The sequence below is a fragment of the Triturus cristatus genome, chromosome 6 (genome assembly GCF_964204655.1).
Source record: "Triturus cristatus chromosome 6, aTriCri1.1, whole genome shotgun sequence".
NCBI lineage: Eukaryota > Metazoa > Chordata > Amphibia > Caudata > Salamandridae > Triturus > Triturus cristatus.
The window spans coordinates 1,781,020,653-1,781,043,539 of record NC_140589.1 but is presented as its reverse complement, the minus strand read 5'-3'; the positions used below and the strand labels follow the sequence as shown (position 1 = coordinate 1,781,043,539).

Sequence of the window (22,887 nt, the reverse complement as noted above, 5' to 3'; positions counted from 1 at the left end):
AGTTTGGGAGGACTGTTATCTCGCAGCTCAGAAACACAACAATGAATCTGCCCGACCATGGAGAGAACCAGCCTGGGAACGTGAGCGCTTGGTGCCCAAGATCACACATGCTGTACAGTCCCGGTGGCATCTCTTGGTACAAGCATCTCTGCGGGCTGCAAAAGGCCGGTTCAGGTATGAGGTTGGACACCCTGGAAAGGGGGAAACATTGTGATGAGAGTGTGATGAGAGTGTGCAGGTATTGTGAGAGCCAGATCAGTGACAGCATTTGCTGGGCCGCCTCCTGCCAGAGCCCAGAGCATGGCAAACTGCTTTTGTTTATGGGCTCCTGTTACGTCACTAGGGGCCATCCGGTTCTAGAGGGGGTGCCGGGTGGGCCAGGCCCACCCAAACGTGAGCCTTGGCCCTCGCAGTGACAGCGCAAATGCCGATACAAAATGTCATCTTTAATTTAAAATGTTACTCCTAACGTTGTTTTCCTTCCTGTTCTGCGAGTTGAGTGATGTGGCCTGGGCTCTTTCTTACAGCCATCACCACTCACCCAACTCCTTTTAGAAAGGTGGGCAGTGTCCTGCAGGAACAATAGGGGCATGGTGAAGGGGACAAATTCTTTATTTAGCACCGAGTAACTTTTGTCTACCGTCCTGCTGTTCAGTGCTGGAGAAAATAAGTTTGTTTATTCCTAGTCACTTTTCCTGACCCCTGCAGCTGTGACACAAACTTTGACCAATGGAGTAGGTAAGGGAATGTGATACTTTTTGTTTTTATTTTTTAAATCTGCACAAGCCGCGCAAGGCACATACTTTGTGTATGCTTCATGTAAATAGTTTTTATCATTATCATGGCCATAGTTGCAAGACAAGAATAAAAAATGTCCAGATAACTGGTGATTAATGATCCGGCTGGAGAGCAATCCTTTGCCTGTTGGTAGTTTTGAAATGCAAAAAGGCTATATTTTATGTGGATAGCTCAGTGGGTTACTGCCTTTGTCACAGAGGTTCTTGTGTAAAAAGAATTTGGGCCGATATACATTTTTATTAGTAAAACCAACCCCCGAACCACGGGGGTATGCTTTAAATCCTGAGTTTGTGCTTCCCCAGCCCAAACCGTCTTAAAACATACTGCCCACCAGTATGGATAACATGTGATTCCTACACCTTGAAATCCTCATTGGCTTATGTGGCATTCCCTATAGACTGATTTACATACTTGTATGATTCATTGTCTCTGTATAATGTGTTCGTGGTTTAAAGTACTGTGACATCCTGCACTGATATGAGTAGCGCTATACAACAAATGAAATACATATGAGAGAGGCTACGAAGATATAAATGGCACTGTTGGAGGGTGGTAGTAATGGTATTTGTGGAGAAAGATCATTGGTGGGCGCCAAAAAAGACTTTCGCACTAGCTCTAAAGCCGGCCCTGTCATGGCCATTCTGGTTTTATTTAATTAGCAGTCAGGTCATTAGGGAAACTGTGGAACATATTACAGTGTGTGCTAATTATATTTACTGCTATAATCAATGTTTTAAGTTTGAAGGTGATTTTACTATTGTTTTTTATGGGAAAACAGCAAGTGGAGCTGGATGGTGGCTGATATGGGGCTGGGGCCCAAGATCAGCTGTGAGATAAGGTGCACAGGAGAGTGATGGAAGAAAAGTAGATAATCAGGCCTGGAAGTACTTGTTTTGAAGCCTGGCCTGTTGGAATTTGAAGGTTTGCACTTCAGTCCAGACATTGCTATTACTTTCAAATAACTCTCCACATGCTCTGTATACACACAGAATCGATCCGTTGTATCATGGTGACTGTTTGCAAGTAGATATGATGTAATCTAGGGCTTGTAGGCTACAACAAGAAGCGACAAATTAGGCCCACAGTGGCCCACCCAATTCGATCCTTGGCCCACCCAAAAAAACAATCCTGGAGCCGGGCCTAGGGGCCAAGCTCTCGGGGGTGGAGCTTTCATTTTGGTGCGTTACCCAGGTGCATCCACTGTTAGCCTCAAACTGTCAAACAAGAAAGTGATAACGGTACAAATACAATTGTCCTTTATTATTTAATTATTTTTCCCCAATAGTGCAAAGTTTGTGCTGTTATTATTTTCATGTTTATCCTGGCCCTCCGAGCCCATTTAGGGTTTCACATCACATCCCCTTGAGATGATTGATCAGATCAGGTGTTTTTTTCCAGTGGGGGAGAGGGAGCATGTAAGATCTGAGAAGCCTTCCGCTTTGATCATTTTCTTTATTTTTTAAAAAAAATATGCAAACACAGGTGTTTAATTTCACTTGCGCACACAACAGATGCAGTGCTAAGTTCTCTTAACCAAATATAAACTTATTTTGGCTTGTGCTGGTTTTCTATTTACTTATGTTTTATTGCGCGACCTCCTCTGATGTGTCTGCAAAACGTACCCTATGTCCTGAATTTTTGTTCAGAATTCTGACCTTCCGTCCTGAATTTTGACCCTTTGTCCTGAATTTTTACACTCACTGTCCTGAATTTGCACCCATGCCAGTTGGTCATCCTAGTAGCAAGGGTGGTTGGGGGAGGAGGAGGAGGGGCGGTCCGCCATGGGCGGCACGAGTTTTGGGCGGCCGTTGCGGGAATCACCAGCACCCCCACCCCCCGCTCTTAAATGCTAAATGGGACAGATTTATAGAGAAGCCTGAAGAAATAGAAGATCTTAAAAAAGTGGTAACAGATGAAGTGGATAAATTGTTTACACTAACATCAGGGAACACATTCTTACCATCAATGGATGAGGTCCATACCACTTTTTTTCTAAATCTCCAAAAAATTTTTAAAAAGCCCCTAGTGGGTGGAAAATCCAATAAGGACAAACATCCTATGGCGGGATGGTTCAATAAATCTTGTAGAGCAGCTCGCCAGAGCTTAAGTTTGGCCCTTAGATCAAAAAACATGGATAGTGTGAGATCTGCTAGAAAACTATATAAGTATACACAGCTAAAGGCTAAGAAGGAATGGGACGAGGATCATTGGCAGGATCTGAAAGCAGCTTGCATGTCGAAGGACCAAAAGAAGTTTTGGGCGATAGTAAAATGGGACAGAGGCGGGGTTGCACCATCTCCCCAAAATAATGTGGCAATAAACCAATGGGTTGATTTTTTCAAACCACAATATGCTTCAGCCTCGCAAGAAGGAGAGCACTCACCCCCCCCCCGGTCATTTATTTTCAAACGCAGGTGTTCACGATTAAAGATATAAATTTAGCATTAGATTGTATAACCAGGGGCCGTGCCCCCGGGATGGACGGAATACCTGCGGATGTATTTTTAACTGATAGATTGTCCTGGTGCCAGTATTTCCAATATCTAGCAAATTCTATTGCTATGGGGGCGCCTGTACCCCCCTCATGGAAAGGGGCTGAAATAATCCCAGTTTTTAAGAAAGGGGACAAATCATTACCCAGTAACTATAGACCTATCAGTCTCATAGATTCCGCCCAGAAACTGATAGGTCGATTAGTGCAAAATAGATTACATACCTGGATCGAAGAAAATAACATTCTTTCTCCCTTTCAGGCTGGGTTTAGACCATGCACTAGTTCGGTTGACCAGGTATTTTATTTTTTAGCACTCTACTGGAGGAATGTAAAGCTAACCAATGGGACTCTTTATGCGGTTTTTATAGATTTAAAATCCGCATTTGATCTGGTGCCTCGCTCTAAATTATGGAGGGTTCTCGACGAAGCAGGGATTGCTCCAGAATTACTAACACTACTCGTCCGCTTGCATGAAAACAATTATGCACGAATTAGGTGGGGAACGCAGGGGGAGGTTACTGACACATTCCCTGTAGAGCGTGGTGTCCGGCAGGGATGTGTCCTGGCGCCCACGCTGTTCTCCCTATTTATTAATGGTATTGTAGAACATCTGAGTCGTTCGCCCACAGACGCTCCCGTATTGGCTGGAACCCGCGTACCTGTCCTCATGTTCGCGGATGACACACTGATAGTTTCACGGACACCTAGTGGCCTGCAGAAGGCGCTAAATGCATTCGGTGAGTTTTGTCGAGAACGTGGTCTTGAAATAAACACCTCCAAAACAAAGTTCATGTGCTTAAATAAGAGGAATAATTTTAGAAGTGTTATTAAATTCAATGACACTCCGTTAGAACAAGTAGATGCATTTACATATTTAGGGATATCCCTCCAGAGTAATATGAAGTGGACAAGCCATATTGATATGGCTGCCCTAAAATTCCATCAGTTAGCGGGGGCAATTGTCTCAAAATATAAAACATCCCTGACCAAACCTATCACTCCAGCCTTAGAGATTTATAACATGAAGGCTATTAGTGCCGTATTATATGGTTCAGAATTATGGGGTTTTGGCAACCTGAAACAACTAAGTCTAGCTGAAAACAAGTTCTTACGTTGCCTAACGGGAGTTCCCCGAAGTACCCCAATGATTCCATTAGCCTATGATCTGGGCAGGAAAAGAATTGAGGATTTGGCACGATTGCGCCCACTCCTATATTGGAGACGTATCATGGTCACACCGGAATTGGCCCACTATGCTACTGCCCTAAAAGACATTATTAGGGCCGACCAATTTCATTCTATATCATGGCTTAAAGAAATCAGAGATTTATTAATAAAATTAGATCTGGGGCATCTATGGGATGATTCAAATGGGTTAAAATTTCCTCCTAAGTCTGCACTCAAAAAAATGTACTGGGATATGATTACAACATCTGTTATTATTACTGGCCAGAATACCAATCTAACAGGACGATATCTCGACATCAAAAGTATTCCATCTTGTGAGGCTTTTTGGGATTATATAGAGAGGCCTTTTGATAGAAAACTGTATTTTCAGTTTTGAATTGGGACCCTCCCTGTTAAAACATTTACACAGAACTGGCTACCCAACCATGATAATTGTTGTCCTCACTGTCGAGATTTGATTGAAGATGCTGGTCATTTATTATTTGTTTGTCCATTGTATGTCATTCCACGTCGCAGATGGATAAAACCAGTATGTTTAAATTTGGGGATACGTAGATACAAGGATGCCTTGAGGATACTCGAATCTGATTGCACTCAATATTTGGTTATTGCTGTAGCAAAATTCTTGGGGTGGGCCTGGGTTATACGTTCACGCACCCTAAAAATGTTAGAAGAAGGATAAAGAACATCTGACACCAAGGACATTGTTCTATTTTTAGCATAAGCTTGTTTTTAATTGATGTTATCAATTCATCGGAACTATTCGCCAGCATCATGGTTTAATGTATTTTTAAGATTGTATATTGTTTTAAAAATAGTATTTATATTTATTGTTAGGATGTAAATATGCTTTTATGACAATGCTGTCGAATAAAGCTTTGAATTTTGATTTTGATTTTGATTAAATGCGGCCGGCCGAGCGGAAAACGCAGTGACAGCCACGGGCGGCACAACATCTAGCTACGCCACTGTGACTAGAGAAGCTCCAAGGTGCAGCCAATCTTGTTGAGGCAAAAGTGAAGCCTGCATGAATCACACTGCCGGAGGTGGTGTCGCAAACACCAACAACTCCAACGAGATGGCTTTGGAGTGGTGAAAACCTAAGCCAGGAATGGTGTGGGGACTTTCAGTGCTCCATCTGAAACGTTATTTTACCTCGGGGCGCTCCTCAAACACCAAATAAAGTCACATTTATATGTCACTTGTAATATTTGGCCCCACCACTAGGTTTCGTACCTACCTTGCTGAAGCGCTGGCCCTCCCCAGAGCACAAACGACCATGACATCTTTGAAAGATGGTGTTGACCGGTCGGTGCCAAGCTGTGCTTGGCGAACCATGTGGCACGATGATGATGCAGCGGGTGAGGCCAACAGAACTTAACTGCGGAAGGACCATTCAACAAAAGGGTCTGCGCATGGGGTGAAGGAGTGAATGAACCAGAGGGATAGACACTATGCCGATAGCTAAGAGTAGGGAACGCCACAGGAGCCGAAGAGATCTGCTTACTTCCACACTGCTACCTGGAGCAGAACTCCGAACAGAGCAACTTTCAGCATGTTTACCAGATGACCCCACATCACCAGGGGGCACGAGCATTGTCCTGGCAAGTCATTTAACAAGGCAGAACCTGAATACACAAAGCGTCGTTTCTGGGAGCTATAGTCCTCCTTGCACCAGAGAGGATGAGAAAGACCAATTTCCAGTAGTGAATAACCCTAGTGAATAAGCCACGGAGTGCCGACGCCCTAGACCTCTGTGATGAGCGGGGACAACAGGTTTAACCTGGGACACAAGTGGCATCTTTAGCAATAGGAATGCCATGTTTAGACACTGGTGGCAGAGAGTTGCTGCGGAGCTAATGCCCCTGCAGTCGTGTCCGCACTAGGCATGGAGTTCATGGCACACGACAGGCAGACCCTGCCCACCGCATTCAGGGCAGGTGCACAGTTTTGCCCCGGTCCCCGAGGCACACTGCCCCAGGGTGTTCTCCAGGGCACTTCCTAGCGATGCAAGGCCCAGGTATGCCACCCACACCCAACGTGCCATGTCTGGGCAGTCAGATATTGGGGGTCGCCAGGGAAGAGAGCTGGCGTGCGGCTAGGAAGTCTTTATAGACATATAGCGTTTACAACCTTACTGGTCTTTGACCTATTTCCAAGCGCTCCCAGTATTGGCAGAGGAAGAACTTTGTCACAGAACGTCAGGGGTAGCGGAAGTACATCACGGATCATTTGACCTCAGGCATCACACAGTTGAGCCCCTTTACCCACTCAGCACTCAACAGCCTCCTTATTGGCTGCCGAAGCTTTACTATAAGAACAAGAAGTCGAGCGAAGCAAAGCAACACGTGCCCTTCTTTCAACACCACCACAATAACTGCGCAACTTGTGTCCAAGATGCGCTTAGGTGAATCTTACCTTTTATTATGGCGGTCATGTCTTTGCTTAGAATTACAGGCTGTAAAGCACACTATGTAAAATCATACGATTACAGTTACAATGCTTATGTTTCCAGCTATGACATGTAAGCATGCACATGCAAATAAAGAAGACCTGAACAGCGAGTGCGCATAACATTGCAAATGAAACACTGTTTTCATCTTTGGAGATGATCGAACACGGAACGTGAAAAAACAACGTAATATTGTAACTTCTTAGCAATTTCCATTTGCACCATGCCTGCAGGTGCACAACATACTATCATAGTTAGAGATGCTGCAGTCCTCTTGAGCAGGCTGCATCGGCCCCATCGCATTCACATTAGCAACTTTATTTGCAGCAAAACGGGGCTCTAATAACCAGCAATAAAAACACAAATACGATCACGCCCTGAAATCCGAGCACCTGCTTTATGTGACAATAATGCGGACTTATCACATTTAGTACGCGCTTTAAACATTTGGTCTGGTGCAGATCTGGCTTCAAGGAGCAGCTGCGCACTTTACAGGTAACATTTTTAATGTAGCAGAACATCTCAACATAGAACAGAATGGTGCACAGGGTCGGGCTGAGAGCCAATCACAAACCAGACAGTCTGGGCTTCATAGCCTGCATTTATTCTAAAGTTTGGATTTTGCAGTCAATACATAATAAAAAGCATTGGCATAGCCAATAGGTCTCGCTGCTGGAACCTTATAATTTTTAACTATGCAGGTTATTATCCTGGGTGCTGTGACCCAGGGATTGAAGAGCTATACAATAAAACACACTGATGAACACATGCATGCATTTCTAGAGTGTAAAGCAACCTACACACATCATGGCACTAGACATACTAAACGAAATCTAGGATAAATTAATAACATTCTTTTTAAAGACACTTCTTAAAGTGCTTAATGTCAGGCATGATGAAGGGAGACGAGAATGGCATTCTACAACTGCAGCCCCAACACTGTGAATGAGCGGCCTACAGCTCTGATTAAAATGGGACACTGACAACACAAGTAGAGTGTTGGATCTAGGATTCCAGCTGCTCTATAGTGAGTGGCCAGGATGGGAAAGAAGATGGCCAGTCAGACACAAGCCCAATTAATCAAGCAAAGAGTCTTAAATTGCATGCATTCTTTGATAAGCAGACAATGAATAGCGTAATGAGGTGTTGAAACGTGGTCCCTGCATCTGAGATTGCAAACAAAATGTGCAGCCAGGTTCAGAAGCTTCCGCCATTTATTAATACTCTTGACCACAAGCCAAGAACACCCCATTGCAGTAGGCGAAGTTAAGCTGCAGGTAATAAACACACACGCATGAATGTATAAAAGCATGAATGGTGAAAGCTCCCAATGTTTCTGACAGAATCACTGCACACAGAAAGGGACCCAGGTATGTGAGCCAAAGGGCAGAGTTCCATGCCGAGGTGTCAGGTCCTACCACTAGAATCTCTGTCTTATCCCCATTCAGTTTTGGTAACCATCTACCACTGTGTTGCTCGTAAACAATCACCAACGATGCTTGCTGAGGCCTGATCTAACTAGAGGATCAGTAGATGTCACAGCATATGAAAGGGCCGGGAAGTACAATGGTGTAGACAGGTGGCCCTACGCACTCAGATACCTCTCAGGGGTCCCTCTTGGTACAAGCCCTTGTATAGGAACAGAACTGCTAGACACACCATACCCTCTATTTTAGGGACAGGCACCCCTTGAGATCTTCCATTAGAACCGTGCAGGGGTCCTCCACTGCTAAGCCTTTAGTCAGTGACCATTTCGTGTAGTGTCAGTTAACTCCTCTATATAGATACTGGAGGGTTTCACCCATCACAGGTTTGACCCTGGCTACTCAGTGAGTCTGGTGGCATCATTAGTGGAGATACAACAAGCACTCCCTTTGGTTCTCGTGGACAGCACCTGTCTACTGTGTTTTTTTTTCTAAAGGGCACTGTGATACTAAATATGGTTAAAGGAGCTCATGTCAATGCGGCCTTTTTCCATCTTGTGGAGTAGCATCCCTGCTCTCCAACTCCAGAGCAGGAGTGGGCAAGAAAAGACAATGCTACGGGGTCATGAGCTTCTTTGTTATATCCCGTAATGAGCCCTGGTGAACACATTGGACTCCACTCGCTTTATTCTCAGGCTCTGGAGGCCTCATTGTGGTGCTGATCATTCAGCTATACGGACCATGTCCCCGCACTCTACAAGGGCAGGAGCCCTTGCGCAAGCTACAAAGGAATTGTGCCTAGGAGCCTGCGGCTTTACATGTGCAATGGGGCTGAACTCTAAACTTAAACATGTGTATATGGTGGTTGCACTTTGGTGCTATTGCAGTGCAAATAGGTGCAACTGAGCATATGGAGTTGTACAAGTCTGCAATATGGGACTATATTGCACATCTCGATATATGAGAGATACTCAAAACAGACTTCTCCGAGTGATAGATGTTTCATATATTTACAGATGTACTCATCTTGAAATGATATGGGTTGCTCAGTGGTGTTGCTTCCTGTCACGTCAGCAGTGAGGCAAAGTAGAAGTGCTGTGACTTTGCTTTCCTTAGTGTTGTGGTGAATTTAAGTTGATGCGGCCTTCCTACTCACTCCTAGCAGTATCTTAATGCTCAGATAGCTGCTAAGATTCCCAGGCCCATGTGTGATGTGCTGCTCACTACAGGCGTTTTATTTGATTTCTAGGACTATTAGTCCTGTTATAAACTGGACACATTAAGACTTCAAATCCCGGAATTAAAAGTAAAAAATCTGGACTGGAGCTGCACATGAAGCATGGGCCAGGGAAACATTGCAGGCCTGTGCAAGGGTACTGTGCTGTTGAGGTGTGCATAGATGTATAAGTGGCTAGATAACATCGGTTCCACTATTATTTGAAGAAAGTTTAACAACCACAGTACACATTGCAGACATATGCGAGGCCCGTACAAAACTTAGCAATAAGGATATTTACCAGTCTTCCTACAAAGGTTCGCATGAGCCTTCTACTTCTCACATTTTTGATTAACGGGCAGAGTCATACTGTGCTATCCAGAGCTCAGGGCAAAAAATAAATGTTTGTTGTTTGTCCGTGGACAAAAAATTCAAAACAGACTAGAACCTACTTCACTAGCAAGCTGCTAACCTGTAGCATAGATAACTAGTATTCAATCAATCAATCAAAGATTTCTTTATTCGACCTTCTGAACACAGGTCATTAAAGATGCAGAAGCAAATACAATGTTAAAAACATCTCATAAGAATATGCCAACAATATAAAATTCATTAACTCTGATCATCGGAATTTAATCACGGCTAAAGTGACAATGCATATAAAATAACTGAATAAATAGCATTGAAATAATTTTAACAACCAATGAATAGTAATAAAATCGATCATAAAATAAGTGTAGATTAAAACACTCAAATCCCATCATCAACCCATCCTTGTCATCTACGGCGTATCAAAATCATCCTAAGTTCGTTCTATGGCGCATGATGTACTGCAGAAAATTAGAGACAGTGTAAACCAGCCCCACCCCATCCAATAACTGTAAAGAAAGGAAAGCTGGACGACATGTTCGAAAGCCCAGTCGTTTTAATGATGGGATAAGTAGTTTTTTCCGTTGTTCCGTATAATATTTGCAAAAAAGAATGGTATGCATTGTAGATTGGGTAGAAGTCCCATCGCAAGGACAAGGGGGTCGTTTTTTCGCCCAATTGTTTCTCATCGGAAATGCAACTAAACTGTGGGAAAAATTCAGCCTAAACCTAACCAAAAGAAACAGTTCATAAGCAGTAATATTGTAGGTTAGGAAAGGCTGCATCCCAAATACCGTCTGGACAGTCAAGCTGTGTCTGACAGATTGTTTCATAACTTCAGAGGTAAGTCGTAATTCTTCGAGGTGGTTTAAACAGAGTTTCTGAAAAACCTTCCTCGGTACCTCCCGAATTAAAAGGGGATCATGGTAATATTTTACTAACCCTAAGTCAATTAAAAATCTTTTAACATAGGATAACCACCTAGATTTGAGTGCATTTTCCAGAGCTTTACAGTCTTGAATGATTGTTTGTGAAAAGACTGTTTTGTCCGACGACCAAATTCGATGCTACAATAAAAGTGGCTGTATTCTCGCCAGGTCTGCCACATAAGGAAGACCCAATTCCAAGTGGCATGAAAAGTTTGCGGAGCTCCTTGGTAATGCAAGAAGATACCTCAAAAAGGTGTTTTCTATCCCCTGAATAGAGTCCAAAGCTGCGTGGCCCCACACACCCGCTCCGTACAAAGCCACTGTAATACATTTAGCTTTGTAGATTTTAACCATTTCCATGGGTGCTTTTTTGCCTAGTTTCCTAGAGAAATTTACAAGGGCTGTGGTAGTTCTTGTAAATTGGAGTTTCCTCACATAGACTGCCGCTTTCCAGTTTAATTTCTGGTCAATCATCACGCCTAAGTAAGTATATTTATCTGTGGTTGCCAGTTTTTCATTATTCATGTAAATATCCCTAGTTTTATTTTTATTACCAACCCCGGCCTTCATAACAAAGGTTTTACCAATATTGACCTTGAGATCCAAATTGGCCATAAAGGAGGAGTACCTACTTAACGCCCTTTGTAGTTCGTTTGGGGTGCGGGCCAGTATCACAGCGTCGTCCGCGTAGAGAAGAGCCGGTATTAGACGATTGCCTACCATAGGGAGGTCCTGGGCCCCCCTCAACATGTCCCTCTCCAATCCGTTGGTATAAAGGGTAAAGAGAAAGGGAGCCAGGACACATCCTTGCCTAACGCCCCTCTCCACTCCGAACGACGCAGTGAGTTCTCCACTAGTCCCAAACCTCACCCTGGCGGTCGCATTTGAGTATAGTTCCCTCAAAAAGGTAACTACACTCTGCTCCATCCCCATCTCTAACAGAACAGACCAGAGTTTAGCGTGACTGACACAATCGAATGCGGCAGATAGGTCAACGCAGACCATGTAGAGAGCGCCAGCCTTAACATTTACATATTTATCCATCAAAAGTGATAGATTTAAGGCTTGGTCGATGGTCCCGAGACCCTCACGGAACCCATATTGTAAGTCGGATAAGATGCTGCTATCCTCCGCCCACTCCTGCAAACGGCCGAGAATTATCCGACCCATCATTTTCCCCAAGGAATCCAAAAGGGAGATGGGGCGATAGCAGGATACTAAGCTTCGGTCCTCTTTCTTAAAAATCGGGACCAGTATGGATTTTTTCCAGGATTCCGGGAGTCCCATAGTGCACAATGCATTAAAGACCCTAGTCAAAAAAGGGATCCAAAGTTCAGTGTGAATTTTAAAAAAGTCTATTGGGACCCATCGGGGCCCGGGGCCTTCCCTTTCTTACTTGCACTTAAAGCCAGAGTGGCCTGGTCTAATGAGATGTCCAGGTCAATGGGAAACGGGGAAGACCATTGATAGCGAGAATCGCTATTGATTTTATTAGTAGATGCTGGGTTTTTCATAAAAGTTTTTGAAAAGTGCTCTACCCAGTCTTTATCATCGATAGCGACCTCTATTTTGGGGGAGTCACCGTTATCAATTAAAAAAGGTGATTTTACCACTTTCCAGAATGCAGCACTATTTTTAAATAAGCAGCTCTCGTGCAATTGGTCCCAAAGTTGTTGTTTTAACTCCAATTTTCTTTCTTTTATAGCAGAATTATATACCCTCCTCAGTTTGGAGATCTCAATGGGAACCCTAACTGTCATGCGTAAAGCAGATTGTAAGTTTGAATAGGCTACAGTACAGCTGTGGTTGAACTAGCCCTGTCTTTTCCTTGGTTTATTATTATTTTTCACTGTTAGGGCTTCGTTTATGGCCTTAGTCAATGTGCCAAAATTAGCAATAACATCAGCATCTGTTGTGGCCAAATCTAGACATTTCTGAATGGACGAATGTGCGTTGGTTACCACAGTTTTAACAATTTCAACGGGATCAACAAGAGCCCACTTAAGAGAGTAGCCATTGCGTCTGTCTAGTACTAAATTATTTTGATCCAATAAGCTAGGGATATTAGGGTTGGGCCTGTGAGAGAGTTGAATGGTGATGCTCAGAGGATAGTGGTCGCTCAAGACAATCTGGTGTAAATGAAAAGAGCTATCTCCTCTTATTGTTCCATTGGACATCAGAATAATATCAATGGTGGAATAAAAACTTCTCCCATGGAAGGTAGGGGCCATTGCCATGTTCGAATTGACTAAATTATTGGCAATTCCTAGGTCTAAGTTGAACATAGTTTCGTTTAGGGAGCTACCTAATCTCGTGTGGCTAAAATGGGGAATAGGGTTATCTCTCTCGTCATAAATGCCACATATAAATTGATTAGTTACTTGGCAAGAGGTCTGATTAAAATCACCGCCCCATATGGTAATTACCTCCCTAGCTAGTTTCCTTGTAATGGATGATATTAAGGAACAGATAGAGTTTACTAAGTTAGCTGCTTCTATCTCGGGAAGATTATTATAGAAATTTACCAACAGGAAAATGTCCTTCGTGTTTATACGAAAACTAAGGATCTGAAAGTTAGGATCAAGTTTTATAACCCTCATCTCATCTATATTAATCAAGTTTGAAATGTAAATGGTTAAGCCTCCCTTAGCCCTACCAGACTTAGAAGGTTGTGCAGGTGAAAAATAGGTTTTATACCCATCTACATGGATCTCCGTTGTCAGCCATGTCTCCTGTAAACACAGAATATTAAAATTTAAAATAAAATTAGTCCAGACATCATTCCCTAGTTTGGAGCGTTGTCCAGCTACGTTCCAAAATACAACGTCAATTTTTGACTTAGTGATCTCCCGATTATGGTCAGTCATAATGTTTAAAAATGGGGGATGGGGGGATACCAACAGGTCGCCCACCCATTGAGGGACGGTGCTTTGATCCTGTTGTATGTTCTTATTTTGAGCTATAAGAGGATTAGGGCAGGGAAGCGGAGAATCACTGTTCTCTGGTATCCTGTCACCAGACCCTTGGGGATCCCAATTTTTTCCCCAGTAGGGAGTCAGTCTACATCCTCCAAGCCTCGAAGAGTTGAAAAACGGTTGGAGATAGGAATATTAAAAATAAATCCCCCAGGTTGGTACCGGGGATGGGCTCTAGGCTGTATTGGGTTCCTCAATAGTGTCTGGGGGTAAAAATAGGTCAGATCGTAAGTTCTAATAACACTCTGCCCTTGCCCTTGAAACCAGTTTACTATATGCGTTGTTGCCCTGCGATCTTTAAAATTTACAATAATCAAATCCCCTTGTGTTTCCTTCGGCCGGGGATCAACCCAGCCGAGTCTGCGTACATTTAGAATTTCCCCATCAATGTTAGGGGGTAAGGGTCTGTTCTGACCCAACTAATGAACAACCTTGGTCTTTAAATCATAGTATCCCTCTTTTTTCCCTTTTTCTAGTATTGGTACTCCTACTAAAACGACAACATATGGGACCGCCTCCGGGGGCAAATCTATATGTTGCCTGTTTGCGCCGTCAGACTTACCCGGCACAGTAGATGCAGTTTCGTTTAGTCTGGGCAGGTCAGACCCATGGGTTTGCGCACTGGGATTTGTCTGCCCATTTTCTAATTCGATGTCATCCATCAACTGGGGTATCAGGTTTTTTGGACTCAAAGGGGGAGGTACACTTTTAACGGCCACTGACTTACTCTGTCTATCAACAGTCAATAGAGATGGTTTTACTTGTGTCGAGCTATTTGGATGTGTCGCTCTATTAGTAGAGAGAACTTTTATTTGATTGGTGTAACTAGTATTCAAACAGTCCCTTCGACCTCTGCAGCCGAGTGGGTGACCCCGGTTTTTGACAGCAGCTCCTGTGGACCCCCGATAAATCACCATGTACGCCTGCGCCAAGCTCGTCTGCACCCCTACCTTGGTAAGGGCTGGGTCCCGAGCTCTCTACAGACCGATTTCAGCAACTATATTGTCTCGGCCAGAGGTCAGGACTGGAGAGGGGAACACAGCGCTGGTTTGAGGGACTCCAAGCACCGTAGCACTCAGGGAATTCCAGACTAGTGCAATCAGCCGGGACATTGACTCTGCTGCCAAATGTATTGGTGCTGGTGCTGCCACAGTTGGGGTGGCTGGTTCCGGGGCTGGCATTGGAACAGTTTTTGGCAGTTTAATTATTGGCTATGCCAGAAACCCTTCTCTGAAGCAACAGCTCTTCTCTTATGCTATCCTTGGATTTGCACTTTCTGAAGCCATGGGTCTGTTTTGTTTGATGGTTGTGTTCTTGATCCTGTTTGCCATGGATATGTGATGCTCAAGATGTTGGCATTAGATGATACAGATGTGATGCTACGTATTTTACTCTGGCGCCCAAGAGATGTGTTGTCATGGGAATGTACATTCTTTGCAAGGTCGTTTCATTAAAAATAGCATTCAAACATATAGCGGAAGGTTATCTCCTTCTTTAGGCGAGTGAAGTTAAAACCTTTCTTTTTTAATTCACTCTACGTTCCTTCCAGTAAAGGTTTCCTGAGATAATCTGTTGCAAGGCAGGAACAACGCGTGACACTGCGGTATGTTACAATCACGTTTATTCAGTTTTTTTTAGGGAACAAGCTCTCATTCAAGTTCATGAAAGGGGGGGAGAATCCGAAGATGACGTCGTCCTCAGGGGGTTTCCTTCTTCTCCCTCCTCGGCGTCTTTCTTTCGGGCTTCCCTCCAGGGTTTCAAGACGTGGATGGGAGAAAAGAAATGCACGGAGGTTAGTGCCTTATTTTGGCACGTAAGTGGAGGAAAGGGAGTGAGGAACTCTTCACCCGTCTAGTTGAGGTGGTGCACAGGAGGGGGGGGGACCATCACCAAAATGAAGCGGGTCAGGGGTGCGTCGGGGCTTCCTAGGTGGCGGCCTCGGAATGCTTTGAGGACATAGAAGCCTGTGCGGCCCTGGCTGGTGCTATCTCCACCCTCCTCCCTGTTCCCAAGAGGCGCGCTCCTACCTGGTCGAGCAGTGTCCCTCCTGGAATGTGGCTGGGTGCTGAGCGGGTCATTAGCCTCCGGGCTTCTCCATTTCTCTCTCGTCCGAGTCGCTCCGGTTCCTTCCTCCGTCTCAAGGCGCTGCGCTTCCTGGTCCCGTCGCAGTGGTTCCGGTCTCAATCTCTTCCTCCTTCCGGAGATCGACACACCCATCATGGCTCCAGGCGGCCTTATCTGAGGCCAACATCGCAGGTTCCCACCCTCAGGGGACGGGGCTGAAACCATCCAGCTGAGGAGGATTAAAGGGCCAGTCCAGTGGGTCTTGATACTCGCCTTGGTCTCCCGCATAACGATCCTCAAATGGTGGCTGCAGGGAAGAAAGAGGATCAGGCCAGTAAGTCATAGAGGGCGTCAACTGCTCGCGCTGGCAGGGGGCTGGTTCCCGACAATCATTCTGTCGCGTTTTATAGGTTTAGCTTGTGTTTTCTTATTAGCGTCAGTCTTGGACTGGTATTAAACAAAACTGCATTTTCTTGGATCTTTTTGTAGAAATTACTCAATTAAAATTACGGTTTTAAAAGTACAAGCATGTAAAGTGTGGTTGACAACATAGTGCTACGTGAGAGTGTTGCAGCGACATATGTCTGTTTCGCAACTGTGGCTAATAATCCTTGTTAGACCGGTCAGCCCTTTGGGTGGTCTCTCCTCATCATTATTTATTTTGTCCCACTTTTGCCTCAAACCCTGTTAGTATTTTTCCTTTTTGGGAACCACCAGACTTTTTAGTATTGATGCAGATTCAGGGAGCCATTTTATCTACCCCTGGAACTTCTGTCTGAGGGCCTGGAGCACAAAATGGTGGCCACCTGTGACATCATCAGAACCCACTGGAACCTACTAGAACCTTCTGCAACATTCTGGAACCCTGTGACAGTTGGAGGCGGTTTGGAATGTTGGGAAGCTAAGCCAGAGTTGACAGTTGGAGCTGGCAGTTGGCACCTGACTGGTGAAGAGAGAGCAGCAGAAACCTGAAGGAGGAAGGAGTGAGGCAGCAGGGGTAGAAACTTGTGCCTGGAGTGGGGTCCATAAACCCACCCTTGATACTAGTTCCTACTGACTGAGCCCAGCCTGGAGCCCTGTGAGGGAGAAAGCAAGAAAAACCATCTTAAGACCTGGACAGCAGGAACGGGCCTTAAAATTAAAGAACAGCAAGTACCTGACCTGGTTACTGGTAACTACCTGAAGTCCGACGTCGAGAAGCCTAGAGACCTGGAGCCCGAGGTGGAGAAGCGGCGCTGACTGGAAAGCAGACGTCGTACCCGGAGCCGCCAGAGGTCGAGAGAGGGCGCCGACGGAGGTCGTGGAGAGTACCAGAGGTCGAGGAGGAAGTCACCCGAGGTCGAGTGTGCGGCGTCGACGGGGGAGTGAAGTCCGCCCTCCGGAGTCGCCGGAGACCGAGGTGAAGCGTGCCGGAGGTCGGGAGTGGAGGTCGCACTCCGGAGTCGCCGGAACCTGAGGAAAGGAGCACCGGAGGTCGGGAGTGGAGATCGCACTCCGGAGCCGCCGGAAGTCGACATCGAGCCAAGGCCGCCCGACGTCATCGAACCGGAGCCGCCCGAAGTCGACATCGAGCCATGACTGCCCGACGTCATTGAACCGGAGCAGACATCGAACCGAGGCCGCCGACATCGAACCGGAACCGCATACCGGCGTCGACAAGAACGGTCATTGAGCCGAGGCCGCCGACATCGAACCGGAACCGCCTCTCAGCGTCAACACGACTCCAGCGGCGTCGGAGCTTCATAAAAAGGGCAGTAAGTGGAATAGAGGGCGCCTAAGGCCCTGTGGAGCCCTGAGAGACTATCCTAGGGGCTAGAGAGGTGCTGGAACCAGCTTGATTGTGCCAGGGGTGAGCTGAGACTAATACAGAGGGGTTGTGTAGTGTGGGAGAGCCAGATCTCTAGATTCCCCCTTGACCTACCTCAGTTTAGGCCTCAGCCTTGTCCAAGCCAGGGAGTATACCCCTCAGGCCATCCATCTAACCACAAGCTGTGACTGGGCCAAATCAGCCCATAGTATTTTAAATGTGATCTGATTTTACAAATGTCATTGTTGGCTGATATTATTTATTGAGGGTACTGTATTTATCTAAGTTATTCCTGTGATGTATTTATTGTTCTGAGCTAACTTATTCCTGCACATTATTTATTGCTTCACATTATTTATTTGACCTGATCCTATTTATCGCACCTGTAAAGTGTTACTATTTATTTGACCTGCACTTTTTAATTAGAAGCCTTGTGTACTGTGATTGTATTATTATTTATTTAATCAGCAACTAAGAGAAAATAAGATAAAGAGATATATTTTCAGTATAATTTTTAAGGTGTAGTGTCGTTTTTGGAACGGATGCACGCATGGTTATTGTGTGGGTATGTCGTATGCTTAACACGGTGCCTGACCCCTGACCACTCGAGCCAAGCTACCACAGTGTATGTCTGGAAAAATCCCATTACCACCCTTCCGGTGTGGGAGTGGGGTTTTTCTAACATAATTGGTGTTCAGCGGCGGGATTGAGCTGTGCCTACGTATACTCGACAATAACTGTGGGTAGTCCATAGGCCTACACCTGGAGTTTTCTCAAAGCGGCCTTCCTAATTGTGGGTTTTTGTTTTTCCAAATTTACTCTGGTGGTGGGAGGAGGTATTATATAAGGTACCCCCCTGCATAGCTTCTGCAAATAACTGTCCTCTGACCTGAGTGGGCAAAATGGAGTTTGTGCTAGAAGACCTGGAAACCTATACTGTGGCCCAACTCAGGGAGTTTTGTCAGCGGGAGGGGGTGTATTGTCCCCCAGGAGCAAAGAAGGGTGCACTCCAAACCAGCTTAAGGGCTTGGGGGGAGGCACGACGAGAAAGCAAGGCTGAGGAGGAGGACAGGGATAGAGAGCCCGACAGTGAGGGAGCTGGTTTGTACCAACCTGAGGTGGGGAACCTAGTAGCGGGGCCCAGAACCATTTCCAGGAAGGGCAGCACTGTCTCTAGCGGTGGCTTATCTGAAGTGGAGTTAAAAGACCGGAGGGAGAAAAGACAGCTCACATGGGACTTAGCAAGGCTGGAGAAAGAGAAGGAGGAACAGAGGATGGCTCACGAGTTAAGGCTGAAAGAGATAGATCTTCAGATCCTAAGAGTCGGGGCACACACTGTTCCTAATGGTGGCAGCAAAGACCAAGAAATCACCAGGGAACCCAAACCCTACCTGCCAAAGGACATAGTAGCTAGCTATGGAGTGGGTGACGATATCGCCAAGTGGCTAGCGGCCTATGAGGTCTCGTTAAGGGCCCATGGGGTTCCAGAGAAGTACTGGGGAGGGGGATTGTACAAGTACATGCCTCCAGCTGGTAGGGATGCATTATTGGCCCTAGAGGAGGATGAGCAGACCCACTACCCCACCATGAAGGTGGCGCTCATAAGAAAGTTTGGACTAACACCCAAAAAGTACAGACAGAAGTTCCGGGGTAGTCACAAACTGGGCACACAGAATTGGGTGGACTTCCTGGACTATGCAAAGAAGGCACTAGAGGGTTGGATTCAGGGCAGTGAAGTGAGGAACTACGAGGGGTTGTTTGATTTAGTACTGAAGGAACACCTGCTCGAAAAATGTTTCCCTGAACTGCGTCAACACCTGGTGGATAGCAAGCTTACCAATCCCCGGAAGCTTGCTGAGGAGGCGGACATTTGGGCTAGTACCCGGGTGTCCACAAGGGGGACTGGAGGGGATACTCAAAAGGCCGGACAGGGCGCCCCCCAGAAGAAAGAGGGAGGGGAAAAGAAAACGGAGTTCTCCAAAGGCCCCCAAAATAACTTCCAAGGGAAGGGAACAGGATTCACCCCTAGGGCTAACCCACCCAGAAACCCTAATCCTGGCCAGAGTCAGCAGCCAAGGGTTGTCCATTGCTACGAGTGCGGTGGCGTTGGACACTACAAGGGAGATGCGAAGTGCCCGAAACGACCACCCCCTCCCATTGGAGGAAAGACCCCCGGAGTAGCTAGTGTAGTGCTCGGGGAGGAGATGCGCTTAATTAAGGGAAGGGAGTGGGCGGGTGTCACTTTAGTGTCCGTGGGAGAACGGGAGATGGTTCCTAAGATCCAGGTGCCCGCAAATACCGTAAAGTATGGGCAGTGGGTCACCATCAACGGCCAAAGAGGGGAGGCTCTGAGAGACACAGGAGCCAGTATGACTATGGTGCGTAGCCAACTGGTGTCTCCAGAGCAGGTAATTCCCGATGCACTCCACCCAGCCGCGATGGCTGACGGCAGAACAGGCCACTATCCAGTGGCCGAGGTTCCCTTTGAATGGGAGGGGGTTGCAGGTTCACTTCGAGTTGCCGTAAGCCCTGCCGTGCCGGTTGATTGTCTGCTGGGGAATGACATGGAGCACAATGCTTGGAAGGAGGTGGAATACCGGACTCATACTGAGATGCTGGGTACACCTGACTGGGCCTGTGTGAGCACAAGGTCTGCGACTACCCGGAGAGGGAGTTCGTTTCGGCTGGAGCCTGGAACAAAGGCCCAGCCAGCTGCCAGTCAAGGGAAGAACCGAGGACAGGAGGAGCCTGCCTCGGCGTCCGCACCCCGTAAGACGGATAGGCCACCGGAGGGGGTGGACCAGGAGTCTGCGGTGGGGGATGTCACCGAACTGGAGGACCTACCCATCCGGGCCGAGTGGCACGTGGAGGGAGGCCCGTCCAGGGAGGAATTCTGCCAGGGCCAGAGGGAGTGCCCTACCCTTGAGGGGCTGAGGCGTCAGGCCAAAGCCCAGGCAGCAGGGAACGTTGAAGGGAACTACAGCGTTTACTGGGAGGATGGCCTCCTCTACAGTGAACCCAAGGCACCCCTACATGGATCGTCACGAGCCTTGGTAGTCCCTCAACGTTATCGAGCCTTCCTTCTGGAGTTGGCTCACGAGATCCCCTTGGCAGGACACCTGGGGCAAGACAAGACCTTCGCCCGTCTTGTCCCACACTTTTATTGGCCTCAAATGAAAGTGTCGTCCGATACCTACTGCCGGACATGTGTGTCTTGCCAAGCCAGTGGGAAAACAGGGGTGAAGCTAAAAGCTCCCCTGGAACCACTTCCTGTCGTTAGCACCCCCTTTGAAAGGGTGGGCATCGACATTGTGGGTCCGTTAGATCCACCTACTACAGCTGGTCACAGGTTTATCCTGGTTTTGGTGGATCATGCCACACGGTACCCAGAGGCAATACCTCTGAGGACCATAACAGCACCTGTTGTGGCTAGGGCCCTGATGGGAATCTTTACCCGAGTGGGTTTTCCCAAGGAAGTTGTGTCCGACAGGGGGACCAACTTCATGTCAGCGTACATGCGGGCCATGTGGAAGGAGTGTAGAGTGACCTACCGGTTCACCACTCCTTACCACCCCCAGACCAATGGTCTGGTGGAGAGGTTTAACAAAACCTTGAAAGGCATGATCAGAAGTCTGCCTGAAAGCCTGCGGAGGAAATGGGACGTCCTCCTACCCGGTCTACTCTTTTCTTACAGGGAAGTGCCACAGAAGGGAGTGGGCTTCAGCCCCTTTGAGCTTTTGTATGGGCACCCTGTACGTGGACCTCTCAACCAACCTGGTGAGAGACGGATGGGAAAGAACTCCCAGAAAGCTTCCCCAGGACGTGCTGAGCTACATGCTGGCCTTCCGGAGCCAAATGGCTAAGTTGTGGAAGCAAGCTTCTGACAACTTGGAGGCCAGCCAAGCAGTAATGAAGGCGTGGTATGACCACAACGCTCACCCGGTGGAGTTGGAGCCTGGCCAGAAGGTGTGGGTGATCGAACCGGGAGAGCTTAGCGCCCTCCAGGATCGCTGGTCAGGACCCTTTGAGGTGTTGGAGAAGAAGGGTAAGGCTACCTACTTGGTGGATCTTAAAACCCCTCGTCAGCCCCTACGGGTGCTGCATGCCAACCGCCTCAAACCCCACCACGAGAGGCCCGAAGTCATTTTGATGATGGTGACTGACGGAGCAGAGGACGCGGAAAGCGAGCCTCTCCCCGATTTGTTTGCGTCTCAAGAGAAGGATGGGTCGGTGGAGGGAGTGATTCTCTCCCCATCTCTAACTCCTGAACAGCAGGAGGACTGCCGCCAGGTCCTGGGACAGTACTCTTCGTTGTTCTCCCTTGTTCCGGGTAGGAATCACCTGTGCGTCCATGATGTGGACACAGGAGACAGCCCACCTGTGAAGTCCAAGATCTACCGGATGTCAGACAAGGTGAAGGCCAGCATCCATAGTGAAGTCACTAAGATGCTGGAGCTAGGAGTGATCGAACCTTTTAGCAGCCCCTGGTCCAGTCCGGTGGTACTAGTACCAAAAGCTGCACCACCGGGTGCCCAACTGGAACTGAGGTTCTGTGTGGACTACCGGGGACTGAATTCAGTAACCAAAACTGATGCTCATCCGATCCCTAGGGCGGATGAATTGATTGACCGGCTGGGAGCTGCCCAATATCTAAGTACCTTTGAACTTACTTCTGGGTACTGGCAGATCTCTTTGACTGATGGAGCAAGGGAAAGGTCAGCCTTCTCCACGCCCAATGGCCACTACCAGTTCTGTGTGATGCCCTTTGGGCTCAAGAACGCACCTGCCACGTTTCAGCGCCTGGTAAACCAGATCCTCACCGGAATGGAGAGTTTCTCTGCTGCTTATCTGGATGACATAGCCGTCTTCAGTAACAGCTGGGAGGATCACTTGCGTCACCTGCAAGCTGTTCTCCAGGCCCTGAGACAAGCTGGGTTAATGATCAAGGCCAGCAAGTGCCAGATCGAGCAGGGGTCGGTAGTATACCTTGGACACTTGGTGGGTAGGGGAGCGGTGCAACCCCTCCAGGCGAAGATCGAGGCCATCATGGCCTGGGAACCCCCCAAGACACAGACTGAGGTACGAGCTTTTCTGGGCCTCACGGGATATTACCGCCGCTTCGTGAAGGGGTACGGTACCATCGTAGCCCCCCTCACGGAGCTTACGTCCAA

At 47.0% G+C, this 22,887-nt stretch overlaps 1 protein-coding gene and 1 pseudogene across 5 annotated transcripts in view; one reads left to right on the top strand and one right to left on the bottom strand.

The window, feature by feature from the left end:
* EFR3B (EFR3 homolog B) overlaps positions 1–22,887 on the bottom strand; it is a 1,026,989-nt gene that overhangs the window by 546,150 nt on the left and 457,952 nt on the right. The gene's annotated exons all lie outside the window — the stretch shown is intronic.
* Positions 14,689–15,266, top strand: LOC146821993 (ATP synthase F(0) complex subunit C3, mitochondrial pseudogene; annotated as a pseudogene).